Source organism: Hippocampus zosterae, chromosome 13, assembly GCF_025434085.1.
Source record: "Hippocampus zosterae strain Florida chromosome 13, ASM2543408v3, whole genome shotgun sequence".
NCBI classification, from domain to species: domain Eukaryota; kingdom Metazoa; phylum Chordata; class Actinopteri; order Syngnathiformes; family Syngnathidae; genus Hippocampus; species Hippocampus zosterae.
In genome coordinates, this window is record NC_067463.1 from 2,409,925 (window position 1) to 2,432,749 (window position 22,825).

Here is a 22,825-nt window from a genome sequence, read left to right on the forward strand (position 1 = left end):
CTCGGACCAAGCTAAAGAAATGACTCGGCACACAGGAAAATTGTCTTCAATATCGGCGGGAGCAGACCTCTGAGAGCGAACGACGGTTGTTGCTCCGCGATCACACTCGGCTCCCTCTCCGCCGGTTCGAACTTTTATTGCAAAATACAAGAAAGACCCTGCCCCAGAGACTAGCATACCACGCCCCCCGGTCCGGCCCCTCGGTAATGATCTGATCTACCCACAAGTCACAGACTTTGCTGATGACTAATGTCCACCTGGGCGCGACAGCTGTTCCCAAACTGTCTTTTGGTATTGTTGAGGAATGGGAGCTGTCAATTTGCTCTTGGCCCTTCCTTGGTTACAGATTCTTTTATCTCTCTATAAGGTGGAAGAAGACCCAACACCACGTAGTCTTTTCTTCAGTTTATCGCAACGCAACACGAATCGATTCAGGCTCCTGTGAGTCTTAGATTTCATCAGGAAGCCCCGAGCAACTTCAGTCACACGTACATATAGGCATAGTATGTTAATTATGTTAATTAGGGGCGGGCAGTCCTTCCCCGTATGTAAAAACCTGAAACAAAGAAAGTCAAGCAAAGTTCAATGTTGGCATTTTGACAAAGTGCAGACCATATCTGCTGGTTCACAGACCTTGAGACTAGGTTTACTCCTTGAAGGCACTTGGCAGCCTTCAGGGACTTTTACGAAGTGGGAGGCGGAAAGAAGATAGCCAGGTGCTGTTAATCACTCAAGGGGAATTAGGGCCCCAACTTCACCCTACACTCTTTGTTTTAAGTACAAGCAAATGTTCAGGACAGAGACTAGTGTCAATAGTTCTCACAGCAAGATGAAATTCATCAACAATGTTCTACTACTACTTCTAGCGGAATAATTCCTTAACAAATCCCTCTCTTGATCACAATTAATATTGTGATCACAAAACTTCGGTGTCAAATTCCGTCGTCAAAGCGGAACAACCAATTCTGTCTTGTGCCAAGCATCATCAAACAAACTACAGCCGGAAATAACAGCTTCAGCGAAGCCTGCCACCAGTGCCCACATTAGTGGAGAAATAGAGACCAAAATAACCAGTATAATCAGAAAGATATGTTATTAGTTCTGGGCCCCCTATGAGAACTTTGTCTTGGTTTCACGTCCAGTCGTCCTTCCGAATGTCACTTTGAAGTTGGAGACGCTTCTTGGGGCTGACGCATTCCTTCCCGGTAGACAGCATGATGGGTCCTTTGTGTCACTCTGCGTGGTCCCATTCATCTCGGCTGGTGCCACTTCCGCTTTAGGACCCCCAGATACACATGCTCGGGATACGTCTGTGGTTTCATGGAGTGTTCACCCTGGAGTCTCGTCCGCTCCTGAAAATAGGAGACGAGAACACTCAATTACTCCTTGTCTGCTTCATGGGGAATCGTTTGTTGAAGAGCCCCCGGGTCCATGGATTGCCATGGAGCGGGGAACTCCTGGTCACGTCCCATCTTAAAAGGTGTGAGACCCGTGGTGGACTTAACGGTGGACCTCACGGTGAAAGCGCAAGTGGTAGCGCCTCATCCCAATCCGATTTCTTTGAGGTCATCACCATCTGAGTTTTTGATATAAGCCTCTGATACGTTGGTTCGAGCTTACCTTGAATTGCAGATGAAAAAACCCATGCCTCCCGAATTGGAGTCTTCAATTTAGTTGCCGACAGGACTGGACGTCCATCAATTTCATGCCGATACAAACCAGTCTCATCCCTGGCCACCCGGTTAGTTCTTCTCCTCCAGGATACCCTCTCTTGGTCTGAAATAAGGTTGTTAGTTTGGAAAACATACAATTTCCCATTTTTGATTCCACTTCCATCACTAAAGATCAAGTCGTCTTCTACCGTCTCTTTAGTCATCTAGTCTGCTTTGTCATTCCCTACTTTTACGTGGGAAAAGTCCTTCTATTATGTGCCCTGCATTTAATAACTACTTCTTTTGGTTTTAGCAGAGCCTCTCTAAGTTTTTGTTTCTTTGTTTCACTATGTTGAATCGATCTTCCTGTGGCAGTTTTTTTTTTTCATTGTAAAGTTTTGTCTCATGCTGCCGCATATCTGATGCATGCTGAATGTTTTTGTTCAATTGGGTCCAATTGCATGCTGACGTATGTCAAAATTCATCAAAATTAGTCTTTTACTTCCCTGTTGTTCACGTTCCTGCCATTCACATTCCCCTCTCTTTTCTGAAAAAGAACTACAGAAACAGAACCTTCTTTTTCAGAAACATCTAAGTAAATCAGCTAGACCAGGCTGCACAAAAGAAACCGGCATCGCTGTACCTTCTGATGTGTTCAGTCTCCCCAAAAATATAAAGGCAGTGCGCATTGTAATTTTCACATGCAATAGTTTGAAACCGCAAAAAGCCAAACGTCAAAGGAGCCACCACATGGCATCCAAACAACAAATCTTAGATGATGCATTACTATACCGAATAAGCACAACGCCATCCGTATGTCGGAAAGAGTAGAGTAGCTGTTTAAGCACTTGGATAAAAATTCCAGAAGACAAAATCGAATACGTGGGGCAACCGAGTGTGGTAAAATTTAACTCCAAGGTGAGAGAATGAGAAAATTCCCTATACGATTCTGAAAGTGGTATATGGAAAAAACCTTAGCTAAATCGATTACAAAAAAGGTGTACGAATGAGAATTTTTGTATATTTGAGTAGACGGCAAAAAAGTATGAGCGGCGCGGCCATGTCAGGCCTAGATACCAGTCAATGAGATGAGATCCTCTGACAGGTCCACTCTGGCTGCCACACCCTTCAGGACCTACAATAATTGAGGAGGGAACATTAAATAAATTGCCTTGTGTTTCACCCAACCAGGCCATGCGATAAATTTCAATCTCTAGTTTGTCAAAAGCATTGTGCAGTGGGAAGGACCGATCAGCGGATGGTAAGGTCATATGGAGGAAGTCTAAGGAGACCAAAGCCGATACTGTTGGAAGACAGAGTTCAGTGGTGGGTCATCGGCTGACTTTAGCAACAGTCAGCCTTGTATCAGCAGGCATTGTGAGCAAGTGTGGTCCAGCATGTTCAAGTTCATGACAGTCTTTCAGTGAGGCCAGCAGTGATCCCTATTGTTGGGGATTCGGGTACCCATGGAGCAGATGGGTATTGTCCATTTGGGGGTGCCGTATCCTGTCATTGTTGTTGGTTTTGCGGAGGAGGAGTCAGAGCTTGTTGATCATAGCCTGATTGATGAACAGGTGGGTGCCGGCGGTGCGGGCATTTCCTTGTCCAATGATTCACATCACCACAAATGAAACAGCCAGCTTGGCTCCCGTGACTTCCTCGTCCACGCCCACCTTCCCGTCTCAGACCTCCCCCCAGCAATCGGATGCAATACGGAATGCCTTGTGGGCAGGCCGTAATGTTGAGGTGTGGCTTGGAGCTGCGGTGTGGGTGGGATCAGCCGTGGTGGAGCCTGTTGAGAGACATTGATTGACATTTGATTAGATCTCCCAAGTTTCTCTTTTTTGCATGCATTACTGGAGGCTCTCTTAGCCTCTTGTATTTGTGAATTCAAAAAGTTGTTCTGTAGCTTGGATGTTTTCTCAGTCTCTTCCTCGGCTCTCATTCGAGATTGTTGCACATAATATAGGAAATGAGTTCGCCAATTCACGTCATCTGAAGTGGGGAGAGAGTGGGAGAGTTAGTCATCATTTTCTGCACATCAGACGGACAACCCCCCAGCACTGCTTGCCTGAACAAAGCTTGATTCAATGGATGACTATTGGGGTCCTGTCCTGTGACAGTCACCCAAGCATCCATACAATTAACCAAATACGTCATTGGGTGTACCTCAGATAGCAATTCAAACGCCAATTGTTGTGAAGGACCCAATGTTGTTGGATAAATGGAACTCAGCGCGTCTGATTTTCTATCATTCAACCTAGTCAATTTGCAAGAGGCTATTCCCTCTAATAGGTCCATAATCTCTTTGGGTAAATACTTACCGGTACTCTTAAGCCAGTCTATTGCCCACAACTGTATGTCATAGTCAATTTTAGGCATATCCAGCAATATTTGCCTCGTCAATTCAGTCAGTCTCCTTAGTTACAAAAGTGGTCGCATCCCAAACACTCATGCTTTCATTATCCTGTTTAATTTGCCTACATTTTTCTACTTTTACCAATTGTTTATGAACCAGCCTGGGCAGATCAGGGGGAAGCTTGGCACACAAGGGATTCAGGTGGGGGCCAGTAAAATGGCTCGTATGTGTTATCCCCCTTCCTGTAGGTTTGTGCTTACAAACCTGCCTGTGGAGCCTACACAATGATTAAAGTGCCCCTCTGTTAAGACGTTTATAATTTTTTTTTTTTAATTCACTCAATATCTTTAACCCTCACAACAGTGTCTGCGATTGTGATGAATATAGACACATTTTCGTTTGTGTGGTGAGCTCAGGTCTCTCTGCCTGCAGATTGACCTTCCGCTCCAATTTCTTCTGCCTTGTCTATGTACAAGTGACCACTCGGCGCTTGTAGTGAGGTCATAATTTTAGCGCTCGTCACCTCATGCGGTGAAGGAGGCATCCTCGCTGCCTTGTTTATCATAACTTTGTCGAGTTACTTTGGTTATATATTTTTTTTCTTTTTCCAATGTCGAAGGCAGTGGTCAAACTGCCCATGAAATGCAATATATGAAGAACCTCTACTTGTCAACTTGACCCTCTCTTTTCCCCTCGCATACCAACCACATCATATTATCATCTTAGAAACATCCACCGGCTCCGCTCTTTTCTCACTCCTCACATTCAAAGCCATCCATAACCTAGCCCCTCCATACCTATCTGACCTCCTCCACATTCCTACACTTGTCCGCTCTTTTCGTTCCTACTCCTCTCTCCTTCTCTCTGCCCCCCCTGCTCGTCTCGTCACCATGGGAAACAGAGCCTTCAGTCGATCTGCTCCCCAGCTCTGGAACACACTCCCCGCTGACCTTCGTAATACAGACTCATTAACACATTTTAAATTCCGCCTCAAAACACATCTGTTTGGACAAGCCTATTCACTCGGACCATAAAGCCATTATTCTTTCTGTTGTTGTATTTTTTTTTCTTATTTTATTTGATGTTGATCTTAACATTGTATTCGTGATTTTAACTGCTTGTTGTAAGGTGTCCTCGAGTTCATAGGAAGACCCCTACAAATAAAATTATTAGTATTATTATAATATTATTATTATAGCTCAAATTGAATACACTTAGTTTTTTCTTTTTATATTTCAAACTATTGTCTTATTCTTACAATTTATTCTTAAGACCTTGTTTTCTCGCTTTACTTACCCCTCTGCGCAGGGCTTGCGATCTAACCAGTAGAAGTAGAGCGATTACTGAATTGGAAATGGCTTGCTCTCTAGAGTGCTCTCTCTCTCTCTCTCTCTCTCTCTCTCTCTGTCTCTCTCTCTCTCTCATTCTTTCGGGGTACAGGCACTGCAAAATAAAGTCACAACGCCACCTGGTGTTAAACGCCAGTCATTGCAAGTAAAAATGAAATAAATTGCGGGAATTCACATAAAACCTTGTATTGTATTCTGAACCAATCTTCGACGGGCCGGATTAAAAAGCCCAACGGGCCAGATCTGGCCCGCGGGCCGTAGTTTGCCCATCCCTGCCCTAGATCCTTGGCGGAAGCGGAGAATGATGTGCCTGTCAACACTGTCCGTTGAAGATGTGGATGACATCTACATATCGGCCTTCCGATAACAGGTATGCTGCTGTTTGGTGTTAGCAGTTTCCTGATCTTGTCACGTCGCGTGCCCGCCAGCAGGTGGCGGGTTTTTTCCTCCGCCATCTGCACACCTGTCCGTAATTTCGGACTGATTACCCTCCTTTATTAAGAGACTCCGGCAGTCCTCTCACTGCCGGAGAATTCCTTACCGTGCCATTGCTCTCTCTCGCTATTTCATCGTTCGATATTACTCGCTGCCTTTTTGCCTTACGGCCACTACTATTGTTATTCGCGTTGCATCCAAATTGTTATTGCTCTAGTTTACTGATCTCTGTACTTCCTCGCTCTTTTTTCGCGAGCGTTTTCGGTTGTTTTCCTTATTTCCTGGTCCTTATTTGACCAGCGTTTTCTGTTACCGTTTTCCCTGTCGGGCTCTTTCTGTTCGTTATTAAAACCCTTTGTGTTTCATACAAGATCTTTTCGTGTCTGCTTTTTTCCGGGGATCCACCTCGTTATTTTTGTTGTGCACGAGGCGATTTTTCATCGCCTCGGGCGCAACGTGACAGATCTGTCGCAAAATTCAACCGACGGGAGCGGCTCTTTTGGAGGTGAAGAGGCTGCCGGTCTACGGATGACATAGTGCGGATGTCCAACACTCAGACACAGACTGTGCTCAACCACAAACTGTTGCGGTTTTGGAGCGTCTCTGCAAGATGGTCAAGAACTTGGAGAAACTGGAATCTGTGCTCAAATAATGGAATGAAATCACGGATTTGACTGATCGACACCACTAAAGAGACATAAGCCACGGACTCAAGGCTGTCTTAAATTCTTGGGCAGCCTGCTACCAAAACAACATCTGCTATCTCGACCTTCCCCTGATGAAAGTATGCACAGAAGCTAGTCCCCCACCATCACACCGTCCTTCATACATTCCCTTGTTTCACCGTTGCAGGAGTTTTTTGCCTAACTCAAATTATCCTCAAAATGAGGGTAGTTCGAGCTTGACCCTGACACAAACCCTAAACCCTGACACACTTTTGGGTATGCATCTTCCATTTCAGATGTGTCTATGGTGTCTGCCCTGTAGACTAGTTTAAGCTTAACGCTTGCTGATATGCTTAACAAGACTACATTTAAGTCATTGACAACATAAATCTCTTCCTGTATCACTCGCTCCCCCTTGCATAGTGACTCACTGTATCTGCCTAACACAGATAGGTGCATTCGACCTGGGCCAAATAGTGGTCTGTCGGTTTCGACTAACTGAGAGGCACCCTCTGTAATGGCATGGTAGATATGGGCCTGAATAACTGAGACGTCAGCTCCTGTGTCAATCTTAAATTTGACTTTGTGGTTTCTAATAGTCAAATCAGCAAACCACGGGTCTAATCCTGCATCTACTGAGCCAAGGAATAAGGGAGTGTCCTCATTACAGTCTGTCTCTACAACATGTACTGTTTTGGTAGACTTACAAACATTGCTGTAATGGCCTCACTTTCCACATGTGTGACATGTGACATCTCTAGCTGGGCATTGTGCTTTGGCATGACCATGTGACTCTCCACATCTGTAGCATGTCTGACCATCCGATGATGATACAATACAATACAATACAATACAATACAATACAATACAATACAATACATGCTGATTTACATAGCGCTTTCACAACATCGGCAGCTGTAACAAAGCGCTTAACAAAACAGTTAACATAAAGTAAAATAATAAACACAACACATAACATAAAACACGGACAGTCATGCAGTTCTAACCACTTTTCCATCACACGCTTTGTTGTATGAAGCAGTTTGAGATGAAAGAGGAGAATGCCCTTTAACCAGTGGATCAGAGACATCATGCTCAAAATGTGCACACGTCGGCTACAAGCTAAGTTTCAGGGTCAACAAGAAGCTGTAGCATCCATTGACGAAAAAAGAGATTGGTTCACTTCTCCTGTCCCATGAAAATCCATTTCAATTCCAAGCGGCAACTCACGGTTCCAAATACGCATCGGCGCTCTGCGCTTTGCTGATGAGTGCTTTGGGTGTTCAGGGGTCTTGTGTATTAATGTTTTTTGTTTTCATCCTTTTGTTACTGCATCAATGTCCATCATTCCTCCTCCTCTGAGGTCATTTTGCTGCTTTTTAATTATATCTGACTGTCTTGCCATAATGACTGCTTTTTCCAGCGTCAAATCTGCGTATAGCTGCATCCTCTCAGATAAACTGGTGTCTCTCAGCCCCACCACGATGGGGTCCATTTTTAACTCGTCGTGGAGTGCTCCGTATTTGCAGTTTTCCGCCAGGGTATACAGTGCAGTAATGAATACGTCAACAGTCTCGCCTGGTTGCTGCACTCTCTGGTTGAATTTAGCTCTCTCATATATCAGATTCCTTCTGGGTACAAAGTACGTTTCGAGCGTGTTCTTTACCGAGGTGTACTGCTGTCGGTTAAATCTTGCCCACGCAGGATGTCGTCTGCTTCATCCCCCATGCAGTAAATGAGCGTGTTCACCTGGTTAGCATCTGTGCTAAGATAAAGATTGCTGGCCAGTCTGAATCTCTCGAACCAGCGTATCCACCGTTCCCAATCTTGAGGCTTTGAGAAGTCAAATGCTTGCGGTGGTTGTATGGAGAACGTAGCGCTCGGAGGAAAGTTGGCATTCGTCGGTAGCTGAGGAATTTGTTGCTGCCGAAGCGCTGCTGCGGCCTCGTTGTTGCCGTTTTCGGACATCTTTATTCATTGATATTTTTTGCCTCCCAGCTCCAAAAGTTGCTCTTCGTGCTCTTCTTACCGCTGTCCGACTTCTGACACCATGTCGTAATGTGGGTAAATAAGATGCAGTCGGTTTCAAGCAAGCAATCGTTTATTATAGACTTAGCTCTGGTGATGGGTCCAGCGACACCGATGCGTTGACGCATGTTTCGGGCTCACAGAGCAATCCACGTGTCGGTGCATGTGCTGCTTCATTATATCACGTGATTGACACGTGAACTGCACCGGCGCAGTTTAGACTGCATCGGCACACCGATGCGTTGACGCATGCTTCGGGCTCACAGAGCAATCCACGTGTCGGTGCATGTGCTGCTTCATTACATCACGTGATTGACACGTGAACTGCGCCGGCGCAGTTTAGACTGCATCGGCTGTGTCGACACAGTCCAGGCTGCGCCACTGTGTCACGTTGTGCCCGAAGCGATGGAATAATTGCTTCGTGCACAACAAAATAACTGAAAATGGATCCCCGAAATAGCAGACACAGAAAGAGGTTTTGTCAGGGAACAAAAGGAGTCTTTAATACGAACACAAAATACCCGACAGGGAGAATAACAAAAAGTGCTGGTCAAAATAAGGACCAGGGATAAAATAAAGATAACAACAGAAAACGCTTGCGGAAAAAATAGCAAGGAGGGTCTGATTAGACAATTATATAAATTTCATTCGCAAGAGGAACAACGACGCACAATAACAGCCACAAGGCTAAGAGGCAATGAATAATACAAATAGGAATTGGGAGAGAGAATTTTGGCACGGCGTGGAATACTCCGGCAGTGAGTAGACTGCCAGAGCATCCAAATAAAGGCAGAGTAATCACTCACAAATGGGTGACAGGTGTGCAAGCGGCGGGCAGAAAGCCCGCCCCCTGCTGGCAAACATGGGACATGACACACTCAATCCAGGGGGCGTCGACTCAGTGCAGGGGGCGTTGACGCAGCAAATGCCCGCTACACAGTGTTTATAAGGTAGTGCATCTGGCGACACGATGCCACCTGCCGAAACAAGCCAGACCTCACTCACGCTCGCTTGTCGTCCGTGGCACAGACTTCGTGTTCGTGCCTTCCTTGCCAATTATGGAGCAGAGACGCAAATCATCCACCGTGTGGAACCATTTTGATGTCCTGGAGAATAAGGTATTATTTATTTATTTTTTCAAATCTCCTTTTATCACAGAGTGGCACTCTGCCTCTCAGATTATTGACATGTGTTGTACCATTCTAATTCAAATTCATTTCAAGGTAACTCAAGGTTACTTATTATTCACATTTCATTGCAGGTGAAATGTCGAATTTGCCGGGTCGAATTGTCATACACCAACAAAAGCACCTCCATCATGCTGAGGCATTATTGGGCCAATCATGAGAATGAAGTTCGCGATACACCCAGGATTACGCCAGGTATACAAACGTTCACTCATCTTTTCACGGTTGCAATGTTGATGATTAATTGGCAATCAGTAATTATTATTGGTTGACTCTCCACTCCATGTTTGACAATCAAGCTTCCAGGAAGCAGCTGCTCGATCAGGCACTGCTGAACTTCATTATCAAGGACTGTCAGCCCCTCAGCATTGTGGAGAGTGAAGGGTTCAAGGAACTGATTCAGGTCCTTGAACCCTCATATGTTTTGCCGACAAGAAAGGTCTGTGTGAAAGTTCCATAACGTGATGAATCGCATATAATGTTTGCTTTTGGTTTAATTTTCAGACCATCAAGAAAATGGTGGCCGACAAATATAAGGAGGAATGGGAAAAAGTGAAAATGGAAGTACAGCAAGCTGTGGCAGTGAGTTTAACAACCGACATGTGGACCTTTGTGAACATGGAGGCCTACTTGGCACTCACCTGTCACTACATTAATGCAAATATGCAGTTGTGTTCATCAGTGTTGGGAGTACAGTATTTTCCACAGAATCACACTGCTGACAATTTGGCCCTGGTCAAAAGGGGCATGATGGAGGACTGGGCCATAACCAACAAAGTAAAGTGTCTTGTGACTGACGCAGCACCAAACATGAATGCATCCACTAGACACCTCTATATACGCCACTCAATTTGCATTGCACACAGTCTTAATTTAGTACAGTAGTTAGAAAATCATGCGATCAGGTCCCTGCACTTACAGACATTACGAACAAAGCTCGGCCCTTTGTGAACATGGAGGCCTACTTGGCACTCACCTGTCACTACATTAATGCAAATATGCAGTTGTGTTCATCAGTGTTGGGAGTACAGTATTTTCCACAGAATCACACTGCTGACAATTTGGCCCTGGTCAAAAGGGGCATGATGGAGGACTGGGCCATAACCAACAAAGTAAAGTGTCTTGTGACTGACGCAGCACCAAACATGATTGCATCCACTAGACACCTCTATATACGCCACTCAATTTGCATTGCACACAGTCTTAATTTAGTACAGTAGTTAGAAAATCATGCGATCAGGTCCCTGCACTTACAGACATTACGAACAAAGCTCGGCACATTGCTACATATTTCCGTTCAAGTCAAGTCAAGTCAAGAGTATTTTTAGAGCACTTTCAAACAGCCATCGCTGCATACAAAGTGCTGTACATGGAGCAAGCACTACAGCCAAGAAGAAGCTTGCTCAGGCGCAGCAACAGATGGGACGTTCAACCCTGAAACTTATCAATGAGGTGCCAACCCGCTGGAACAGTACCTATGAAATACTGTCAAGGCTGCATGGTGAGAGGGAACCAGTGTGGGTATCTCTGACCTCCCTAAAGACAGATTTGGCTCCACCGACAGCTGATGAGTTCACCATCATAGGAGAAGCACTACTAGTGCTTTCTCCTGTTAAGGAATTATTCCGCTAGAAGTAGTAGTAGAACATTGTTGAATAATTTCACCTTGCTACGAGAACTGTTGGTACCGGTCTCTGTCCTGAACATCCCCTACTTAAAACAAAGAATGTAGGTTGAAGTTGGGGTCCTATTTCCCCTTGAGTGATTAACAGCCCCCTAGTGTCTTCTTTTGCGTCCCCCACCTCGGGAAAGTTCCTGAAGGCTGTCAATTTTCCTGAGAAAGGAACTCCAATCTCATAATTTGTGCACAGCAGATGTGGTCTGTACTTTGTCAAAATGCCAAGATCGAACTGCATTGACCTTTCTTTGTTTCAGATTTTTACATAAGGGGAAGGACTGTCCGCCCCTAATTAACATAATTAACATACTATGCCTATATGTGTAGGGCGGCCTGGTAGTCCAGTGGTTAGCACGTCGGGTTCGATTCCAGCTCCGGCCTCCCTGTGTGGAGTTTGCATGTTCTCCCCGGGCCTGCGTGGGTTTTCTCCGGGTGCTCCGGTTTCCTCCCACATTCCAAAAACATGCGTGGCAGGCTGATTGATCACTCTAAATTGTCCCTAGGTGTGAGTGTGAGCGCGGATGGTTGTTCGTTTCTGTGTGCCCTGCGATTGGCTGGCAACCGATTCAGGGTGTCCCCCGCCTACTGCCCGAAGACAGCTGGGATAGGCTCCAGCACCCCCCGCGACCCTAGTGAGGATCAAGAGGCTCGGAAAATGAATGAATGAATGAATGAATGAATGAATGAATGAATGAATGAATGCCTATATGTACGTGTGACTGTAGTTGCTCGGGGCTTCCTGATGAAATCTGAGACTCACAGGAGCCCGAATCGATTCGTGTTGCGTTGTGATAAACTGAAGAAAAGACAATGTGGTGTTGGGTCTTCTTCCACCTTATAGAGAGATAAAAGAACCTGTAACCAAGGAGTGCCAAGAGCAAATTGACAGCTCCCATTCCCCAACACTCCATTCCATCAAGTTACAGTGGAGTTGTCTGAAGAGAGGCAAGTCTCAGGTTCAAAAGTCATCCCGATGATGAAAATGCTTTATCATGCACTTGAGCGCCACGCTTCAACCTTGCACACACAGCCAGTCATACAACTCAGAATCAGAATCAGAATCAGAATCATCTTTATTGGCCAAGTATGTAGAACACAGAAGGAATTTGTCTCCGGTATAACACGCTGCTCTAGTATCATCGTAAACAACAAAATCATTTAACCATTTTAGAGTAACCAGTAGTTTTGTAGTACCATTTTGTAGTGCAAGAAGAGTGACTACGTCAGTGACTGTTTAAGGAGTTAATGGCTAGAGGGAAGAAGCTGTTTAAGTGTCTACTGGATTTGGTGCGCATGGATCTGTAGCGTCTGCCTGAGGGGAGTGGCTGGAAAAGGTGGCGGGCAGGGTGCAGGGGATCCAGGAGGATTTTCCGTGCCCTTGTCTTGATTCTTGCAGTGTGCAAGTCCTCAAGAGTGGGTATGGCGGGGCCAACGATTTTTTCCGCTGTCCTAACTGTCCGTTGAAGTCGGATTTTGTCCTTTTTTGTGGCAGGCCCAAACCAAACCGTGATGGAAGAACACAGGATTGATTCGATGACTGCCGTGTAGAACTTTCGTAGCACCTCCTGTGGTAGGCCATGCTTCCTCAGCAGCCTCAGGAAGTACATCCGCTGCCGGGCCCTTTTCAGGATGGAGATGGTGTTGACTTCCCACTTCATGTCCTGGGAGACTGTGATTCCCAGGAACTTGAAGGTCTCGACGGTTGACACATGGCAGTTGGATAGTGTGAGGGGGAACTGTGGAGAAGAATGTTTCTTGAAGTCCACGATCATCTCTACAGTCTTGAGCGTGTTCAGCCCGAGGTTGTGTCGGCTGCACCAGAGCTCCAGCTGCTCCACTTGTTGGCGGTACGCAGACTCGTCGCCGTCTTTGATGAGACCGATGACCGTGGTGTCGTCTGCGAACTTTGAGTTTGACAGCTGGATCTGTTGAGGTGCAATCGTTTGTGTAGGCGACAGGCCTATAGTCGTTCAGTTCCGATGTTGCCGATTTCTTGGGAACTGGGAACTCCATAACACCTTAAGCGTAGAGTCACAGACACTGCTTCCAGTTTGGAGTCTATGAGCGTGTTAACCTTAGCAAAACTTCTAGACCCCAGTTTCAAATCACTTGGATTTCTCATATCCAGACTGCGGTCTGAGTGCATGCGTGTCATCGAGGTCCAGCCTGGACCATCATCGCAGCCCTCTGCAACTACATCAGGTATGTTACTCATCATTATTAGTTTGTTATTGGAAACTGTTCTAAATACCAATTTGTTTGGTTTTGTTTTTTAGGTGGCCTGTGGAGTCATCTGGATGATGAGGATGAAGAGGTGGTGCAACAGCAGATGCAATGTCTGAGGTCCAGCGATACCTGGCACAGGGGAATATTGCACGTGACCAGGACCCGCTGTTGTACTGGAAGGACCAACACACTTCTTTCCCAAACCTCTCCCACCTCACAAAGGAGTTCCTTTGTACGCCAGCCTCATCCGTCCCTTGTGAGCGTGTGTTCTAGTGATGGGTCCAGCGACACCGATGCGTTGATGCATGCGCCGGGCTCACAGAGCAAATCACGTGTCGGTGCATGTGCCGCTTCATTACGTCACGTGATTGACACATGAACTGCACCGGTGCAGTTTAGACTGCATCGGCTGCGTTGACACAGTCCAGGCTGCTAATTGACACGTGAACTGCACTGGTGCAGTTTAGACTGCATCTGCTGCTTGGCACAGTCCAAGCTGCGGCACTTATTGCATGGGGCGTCGACTCAGTGCAGGGGGCGTTGACGCAGCAAAAGCCCGCACAGTGTATCCTAAGGAAGTACGTCTGGCGACACGATGCCGATTGCCGAAACAAGCTAGACCCCACCCTCGCTCGAATAAAAATATATGTTTGGGCAATACGGAAAACACAAAATGTGTCCGTCTGACTTCTAGCGTCATGCCGGCTGTCATATAATAGGCTATTATTATATGAGAAGTGTTTTATGAACGTTTGTACTGTACGTCATACTCCAGTTGATTGAGTGGTCCCGCCTCTAAGGGGGAGTTCCAGAAAGTGACTGCGAGTGAGCACACCGCATGTTTGATGACTCTGCCACGTTGCTATTAAAAGTCACATAAAACGTAAACCTTGTCTGCTGACCATCATTACATCGGCTAGGCTAGCTTAGCTGTTGTCGTAGTTCAAAGCTTAATATGTGGCGTGGGTTGGGTCGGCGCCGCAAGTACGTGCTCGCGCGCACAGCTGAGAGCAGCAGACTATCGATTGCTGAGTGCTGAGACGCGCTTCACTCGAGTGACGTTGCTACAGTATATGCATATTATGGAGCAGCTTCCGGACAAATACAAATTGTCCGCCGCGTAGAGACATTTTGATCTCCTTTTGGAGAATAAGGTATTCATTAAAATCTCCTTGTCTCACCAAGTGCCTCTCGGATTTTTGACATGTCTTATTCCATTGTGTGTGTGTCTTCTCCACAACAGAGGAAATAGCATGCATTAAATGCAACAGACTGAAATTTAAAACACTGGAGCATCTTATTTTTCTAAATCAAAAATTGTGAAGACAAAGCCCACAAGCATCCTCATTCACATGAATTTCACATTATTGAAACACATTTAATGATACAATATGAATGCATGGATGTGAATGATATTGTCAAAGGTCAATGTCATCTTTATTGTCAAATATGCTTTATGTATGACATGCAGCATAGATGAAATTTCTTCCTCTCAATCCTCAGTGCATACATGCATGTAAACATGCTGTGCATTAAACACACGCAGCTAAGAAAGGATAGCAGCTAAAGTATATAAAAAAGACATGTAATCTGAACAGTATAGACAATATAAACAGCATAAACAACAACATAAACAATGGCGCTTGTGGCTACACTGAGCTTTTAACTCATTCAGTACCAGTCATTGGGTAGAGTGAGGTAGTGCATTGTATACACGTCATCATCAAATCAGTTTGTTCAGTCTGTCAAGTGGGTTGGCTGCAGGGATTTTGAAGGTCCAGCAGGTGGCAGTGGTCAGCGACACAGTATCGGTACAGTATCAACACAGTGTGTCATTGTGTCGACACGCCTCATTTCCCCTGCCCAGTCTGCTGCTCAGACTCAGCCTGCACAAACACATTATGTAACAGCTGAAATCTACACACTGTTACATAACACACTGTGTTCTCCACAGCAGGGGAAATTGCTTGTAAAAGACGCAACAGGCTGAAATTTAAAACGTTGGAGCATCTTATTTTTCTCAATAAAAATTTGTGAAGTCAAAGCCCACAAGCATCGTCATTCACATCATTTTCACATTATTGGAACACATTGAAAGTTGCCATTTGAATGCATGGATGTGAATGATATTGTATACACTTCATCATCAAATCAAATCGATGAATGAGCTTATGAAAAATTCTTGGAACAGTAATAGATGCAAAACTATGCTGGAAGCCACATATAGATAACGTTCAAAGAAATATGTCCCAAACCATAGGGATCCTCCATAAAACTAAGGATGTGCTGATAAGAGATCTGTGTACACATTATACTCTTATTACTTCCATATTTGACCCATTGTGTGGAAATATGGGGAAATGCCAGGAAAACACACTCCCCGTTTTAAAACTACAATACAAAGCAATCAGAACAATCACTGGCTCCAAATAGACGGAACCCACGAATCCACTGTTTATCAAATTAAACAATGAAATCTTATGACCTGGTTTAACTTCAAAATCGCCCAATTAATGTACAAAGCACATAATAACCTCCTTTGCCAAAACATCCAGAAGCTTTTTGAAATTCGAGAAGGTTGTCATAATTTAAGGGGTACTAACCTATACAAAAAAACCAAAACACGAACAAACATCAAACAAATGAGTGTATCTGTAATAGGTGTAAATCTGTGGAATAATACTGAAACGGACCAGAAAATGAGTACCTCTCTTGCTGAGTTCAAAAATGAATTTGAGAGTCGTACAAGAAAGATTAAGATATCCTTTATTTGTCCCACACTGGGGAAATTTACAGCCTAGAGCAGCAAGAATGTGGGGAGAATGAAGAAAGAAGACAAACTACACAAATCAGAATTAAGATGATAAATTTGATACACTCATAAAATATAGCAATACATCAGAATTACATTGATGAGATTGAATATATTTATGAAATATTGCATCCATTATGAATATGAGAAAATCAACATATAAATGTGCTACAATGAGTATGTACATACAAACCGAAAGTTGTAAAAATAGATAAGTACAGCATACATAAGTGTAAAAGCATTTGTTGACATGTAGACTTTCTTTTCTATTTTGAAAAATGATCAATTCATATATAAGAAGGGGTACGACTCGATAGGTTTTTTACTTCTTTCTACTCCCAAGTGTTGGCGCATCAACGGCAGCCTTTCTTCTGGTGTAGTTCCCCAACAGTTTAAACATGCTGTGGTCCAACCAAGATCAAGAAACCTGGTCTTGATCCAGATGTGCTGTCAAGCTTCAGGTCCATTTCCAAACTGCCTTTCATTTCCAAAATTCTGGAAAAAGTGGTGCACATGCAGTTGGAACTTTTCTTGGATTATCATAACATCTTGGAGGTCTTCCAGTCAGGTTTCAAGACGATGCATAGCACAGAGTCAGCCCTGTTACGCGTTTCTAATGACATCCTCCTGGCAAATGACTCTGGAGACCACGTTGTCTGGTTTTATTGGACTTAACTGCAGCATTTGATACAGTGGATCACAGTATTCTGCTGACTCGTTTGCAGCACTTGGTGGGCATTGGCGGCAGTGCTCTTGAGTGGTTTAGGTCCTCTCTAGCTGACAGGACCTTTTGTGTCCCCTGTCATGTGGTGTTCCACAGGGCTCAATTCTGGGGCCTCTGCTGTTCTCGCATTATCTGCTCCCATTGGGTTCCATCTCAAGGAAACATGATTTCCCTTCCACTGCTATGCAGATGACTGCCAGATCTATGTCTAACTGAGCATGAAAGACACCTTCTCATTAAGGCCACTCCTATCCTGTCTGGAAGAAATCAAAACCTGGATGGCACAAAATTTCTTGAAATTCAACGAAAAGAAGACAGGTGATATTGTTTGGTCCCAGTGGCCCTTGTACATTCCATCCTGTAGACTTGGGCCCCCTGTCTCCTGATCTGAAATCAACGGTCTCAAACTTGGGACTTAAACTGGACAGTGATGTTGTGTCCGAAGAACGTGAGGACACGACTTGCTTTTTCAACGGTCTTTTATTCCACTGATGTCACAGGTCTCAGTTGTCACCCAACCCACCAATGCTTTGCGACACTGCCGTAACATCGTGTAGCAGTATGGTAAACGGCCATATGCTACATTTACCCCCTCCCTTGATGGAATCTGGAAAACTTCTCAAATCACAAACAACTAGACAAGGGACAGAACAAAGCCCTTCCTGAGCTGAGCAAACCGGGTAGACTGCCGGTTTACCCGCTTAGCCTTGTGGGTATTCTACCACGCAACAGGCACTAGCTAGAACTCAGTCACGTAGTCGTCTAAATAACGAGATCGGAGGCGGACCCGAGCTGGACGAGGCCCCGGTCCCTCGGGCACAGCTGGTTCACCATGTTCTTGAAGGCGCCTCACCGGTGTCCCAGGACAAGCAGTAGGAAAATCGTAGTCCCTGTCGGAGAGGTCCAGATCTGCTACAGGTCTTTCATTCAAAGGAGTAGGTGATGCCACTCTCCTGAGGCGGCTGGCACGCCAACGTGACCCGTCGGCCAGACGGAAGGCGGCTGGTCCAAGTTGAGCAGTAATCTGGACAGGCGCTGTGCAGAAGTTTGTGTGAACGGCCGGGCCGGCGAATGCGGACCCAATCTGACACCGTAAGTGCAGGTTGCTTCGCCCGGTGCTTCTCATCAAATCGCCGCCTCATCCGCTGCTGCTCATTGGCCACCCTGCTGGCTGGAGAGAATGCTGTTGCTGGAGTGGCTCTTGTTGGAGGACGGAGGCGATCAAGGGGCAGCTGCTATTCGCGTCCCAGCATAAGGGAAGCTGGGGAGGTGCCAGTCGTGGCATGAGGTGTTGCTCTGTAATGCAACAGAGTGCCCTGTAGTGCGGAAGAGAAAGGAAGGCCATCCGCCAGGTGTGCTCTTAGTCCATTCTAGGGTGTGGTTGAATCTCTCTACGCCGGTCCTGATATGCTTTATCCCCCTCGCTCCCGTGAAAGCTGCGAAGTCGGCTGAGATGAACTGAGGCCCATTATCCGTCGTGATAATGTCACGCCCAATCGTGCAAAAAGAGAGGATAGGAAGCCCGTGACGACCTCGGTTGTGATAGACCCAGCAGCCAGAACCTCGGGCCATTTTGAGTGGAGGTCATATGCTACCAGGAGGAAACGCTGGTGATGAGGCATGGCATGGAGTTCACCGCAAATGTCGACCTGGATATGAGTCCATGGGCCGGCCGGCCATGCCACGGGTTGCAGAGGGGGGGGGGGGAGGGGTGTGGCCAGTCTTGCCACTTGTGAGGCACGCTGAACAGTCCTTGACCATGGTCTCCACATCGTTGTCAATACCTGGCCACCAGACCAGGCCCCTGCAGCGTTGCTTGACCCTCACGATACCCAGATGACCCTCGTGAACCATGGTCAGGATGCGAGGCCTCAAGGTGACAGGAACTACAGTGCAGAGCCCCCTAGCCACACAGACATCGTTCCAACAAGAAAGCTCACCCTTCACCCGGTGAAAAGGTGCACGTTCCTCTGAGATCTTTGCGGGCCAGCCCTCACGGATGAAGGTCCGGAGCTTGGTTAGTGTTGGGTCTACGGCGGACGCTGCCTGAAGGTCTTGCAATGAGACGGCGGCTTGGAGGGGTGTGTGGAGATGGAGGATCAAACCTTGTTCCAAGGTGTCATGGTCTGTGTCCGGTGCGGGACTGGGCGTGGCCCGGGAAAGCAAATCCGCCACCACATTGTCCCTACCTGGTGTGAACTGGGTGGTGAAATTGTAAGCTTGTAACCTGTCAGTCCACCTATACAACCGCAGCGGCTTGTGCCCTGACCCGGTTGTAGCTAATAAGGCTGTGAGAGCCTTATGGTCGGTGCGGAGTGTAAAGTGTCGGCCATACAGGTAGATGTGCCACCTCTCACATGCCCAAACACAAGCCAGAGCCTCCCTCTCCCCAACAGAGTACTTCTGCTCAGCAGAAGTGAGTGACCTTGGCGCTCCGTCCCGTGATGGAGCCGAGACAGCACAGCCCCAACCGCAGTGTTGGATGCGTCACAGGTCACGAACGTTGGGCTTTCCAAGTCAAAATGGGCGAGTACTGGTGGGGAGGTGAGCTGTGTCTTGAGCCGGCGAACGGCTGCTGAGCATACCGGCGTCCACGACCACAAGGCGTCCTGCTTTAGGAGGGCACGCAGTGGCGCCGTCGTATCAGAGTAGTTGGGGAGGAAGCGCAAGTAAAAAGCCGTCATGCCCAGAAAGGTGGACAGTTCTGCGGGGCACGAGGGCTGTGGCAGGTGCAATACTGCATCGACGTTGGAGTGTAGTGGACTCAGGCCATCAGCAGTCAGGCGAAATCCCACAAACTCAATAGCCGATGCCGAAAAGATGCACTTCTCCCCATTCAGGGTGAGGTTGTGGCTCGCCAGCACATCGAGCACCTTGGAGAGGCGGTCATCATGCAGGTCACACGTCGCACCGTGTACTACAATGTCATCCAGGTAAACAACCACCCCCGGGATGTTTGCGAAGATGGTGGCCATGATCTTTTGAAAACAGCTGGGGGCAGAGCTGAGGCCGAAGGGCATGCGGGTGTAGCGGAAAACTCCCATGTGGGTCACAAAGGCTGCAAGGTTACGACTGTCAGGGTGCAGGGGAACCTGTAGATAGCCTTGCCGCAGGTCCAGTTTTGTGAACACCGTAGACCCATAGAACTTGGCAGCCAACTCCTCCGCTGTGGGCAGTGGGTATTTGTCAGGAATCACTGCCTTGTTAGCCATTCTGAGGTCAACGCAGGGTCGCAGACCACCCGTCTTTTTCTTTGCTGCCACCAGGTTGGAGATCCAAGGGGACGCGTCAATCCGCTCAATGATGCCAGCATCGAGAAGTTTCTGTAGCTCGGCCGAGATGTCATCACGCAGGGCGAGGGGCAGTCAGCGAAGAGGCTGGATCACGGGGGGCACAGTAGGATCAATGAGTGGCTGATGGTTGAAGGCAGTGAGACAGCCCAAACCTGTAAAGAGCGATGGCCAACGGTGCTGCCAGGATGTAGTCACCGTCAGAATTGCGGCGCCTACGTTGTCCGTGATGGAAAATCCGAGTGCGCAAAACAAGTCGAAGCCCAAGAGGTTGGCGCCATGACGGGAGACTTGGAAGGTGAAAGCAGGGAGAGTTTTACAACCATAGCGCTCGGTGAAGGTGGCGGTGCCCACCATGCCAATTTTAACGTGGCCATAGCCAAACAAGTCTTCGGCGTTGGCCTTAATCGAGAGCCGGGGAAATAGGCGTCTAACTGTGGACAAGTTCAACAGAGACCTGGAGGCTGCAGTGTCAAGTAGAAGTGGCAAGCTCACGCCGTCCAGTTGCACTGTGCACCACTTCAATGGCTTGGCGCCGTAGCCCACGGAGTGAATGGTGGTCAGGCCCGACCGGTCAGGTGAGCGGGATGAGGGGTTTGTCGGTGTGGGGGCAGAGCGGCACATCCTGGAGAAGTGGTTCATCTTCCCGCAGCGCTGGCATCTTTGTCCGGTGGCCTTGCAAGATGGCGCACGCGTGGGGTGTGAGGCCGAGCCACAGTTGGCACAAGGTCTGCGTGTGGCGGCCCCTTGACGTCCGGCCACATTTACCTCGGCACCGTCGTAGGTGGAGGCGGAGTCTGAGGGCTGAGCAGTCGGAGCAACAATCTGAGCCAGAGCAGGAGAGCGTGAAGCAGTGGGTGTGTCTGGATTCGCGAGCCGCGCTGCTAAGTGTGTCTGCAGCGGGAGGTCGTCCGGCGACAGTAACAGTTTCTCCCGGAGCTTGGGATCAATCGTGTGCTCCGCTAATTGGTCCCGAATCATCTCCTCCTCCAAGCGGCCGAATTTGCAGAGGCCCGCTAAGCACCGCAAATCAGCAATGTAGTGGCGTACCGGCTCGCCCGTGTGTTGCCGTCGTTGGGGAAAGGTAATGCGCCGGACTATCACACTCTGCGGAGCAGCGAAATGTCCAGCCAATAAAGAGACAAAATCTGCATAAGTCCGTGCGGGTCCGAGAGTACGGAAAATGCGCTGCCCCTCGACGCCCAAGCTGTGCACTAGCATAGCCGTTAGCCGTGCGTCGCTTGCCTCGTTTAGTCCGATCGCCGTCAGATATGTTGTAAAAGAGTCATACCAGCGGGACCACGGGACTGGTGGCTCACCGGGGAGCGCAAGGAACGAGGGGAGGGGAGCTGCGTTAAAGTCCATCTTCGTCGCCAAAATGTTGTGTCCGAAAAATGTGAGGACACGACTTGCTTTTTCAACGGTCTTTTATTCCACTGATGTCACAGGTCTCAGTTGTCACCCAACCCACCGATGCTTTGCGACACTGCCGTAACATCGTGTAGCAGTATGGTAAACGGCCATATGCTACAAGTGATTTCAAACTCGATCGGCAAATTGGTGCAGTTGTTAAATCCAGCTTCTTTCACCTTAGACAGCTGGCCTAAATAAAAAAAAAAGTAATTAATGCCTTTGTCACATCCAGGCTCGATTACTGCAATGCCCTTTACTTTGGAGTCAGCCACTCCTCCATTAAGCGCCTTCCAGCTGGTCCAGAATGCCGCTGCTCGCCTCTTGACTGGTACTCATAAGAGGGAGCACATAACTCCTACTCTGGCATCCCTTCAATGGCTCCCCAGTCATTTTTGAGTTATTTTCAAGATCCTCCGCTTTGTTTTCAAATCTCTGAATAATCTCATGCCACCTTACCTCTGAGCTCATCCGCCACTACACACCTGCCCGGCGCCTCAGGTCTGTGGACCAAACTTTGTTAGAAGTACCAAGAACTAAACTGATGCTCGAGGGGATCGAGCCTTTTCCGTTGCTGGTCCCTCTCTCTGGAATGACCTCCCACTGAACATTCGGCAACCCTCCTCGCTGCCCATCTTCAAAGCCCTCCTCAAAACTCACTTGTATTTTTTGGCATTAGACTCAGCATGACTTAGATTTGTTCTTGATTTTACTGTTTGGTGCTTTCTACCACCTTTATTACCGATTTGTCTTACTGTTTATTGTGCATGTTAAATTGCTCCATGTACAGCACTTTGTATGCAGCGATGGCTGTTTGAAAGTGCTCTATAAATACTGTTGACTTGACTTTCAACATATACTTGTGATGATGACTTTTCCCATTTTATATTTTACCTTCACTTTTTGCCAATTTATTACCGTATTGTATATTTTATGTTCAATAAACGAACAAATTTATCAGTCAGTTCAGTTTGTTAAGTGGGTTGGCTGCAGGGATCTTGAAGGTACAG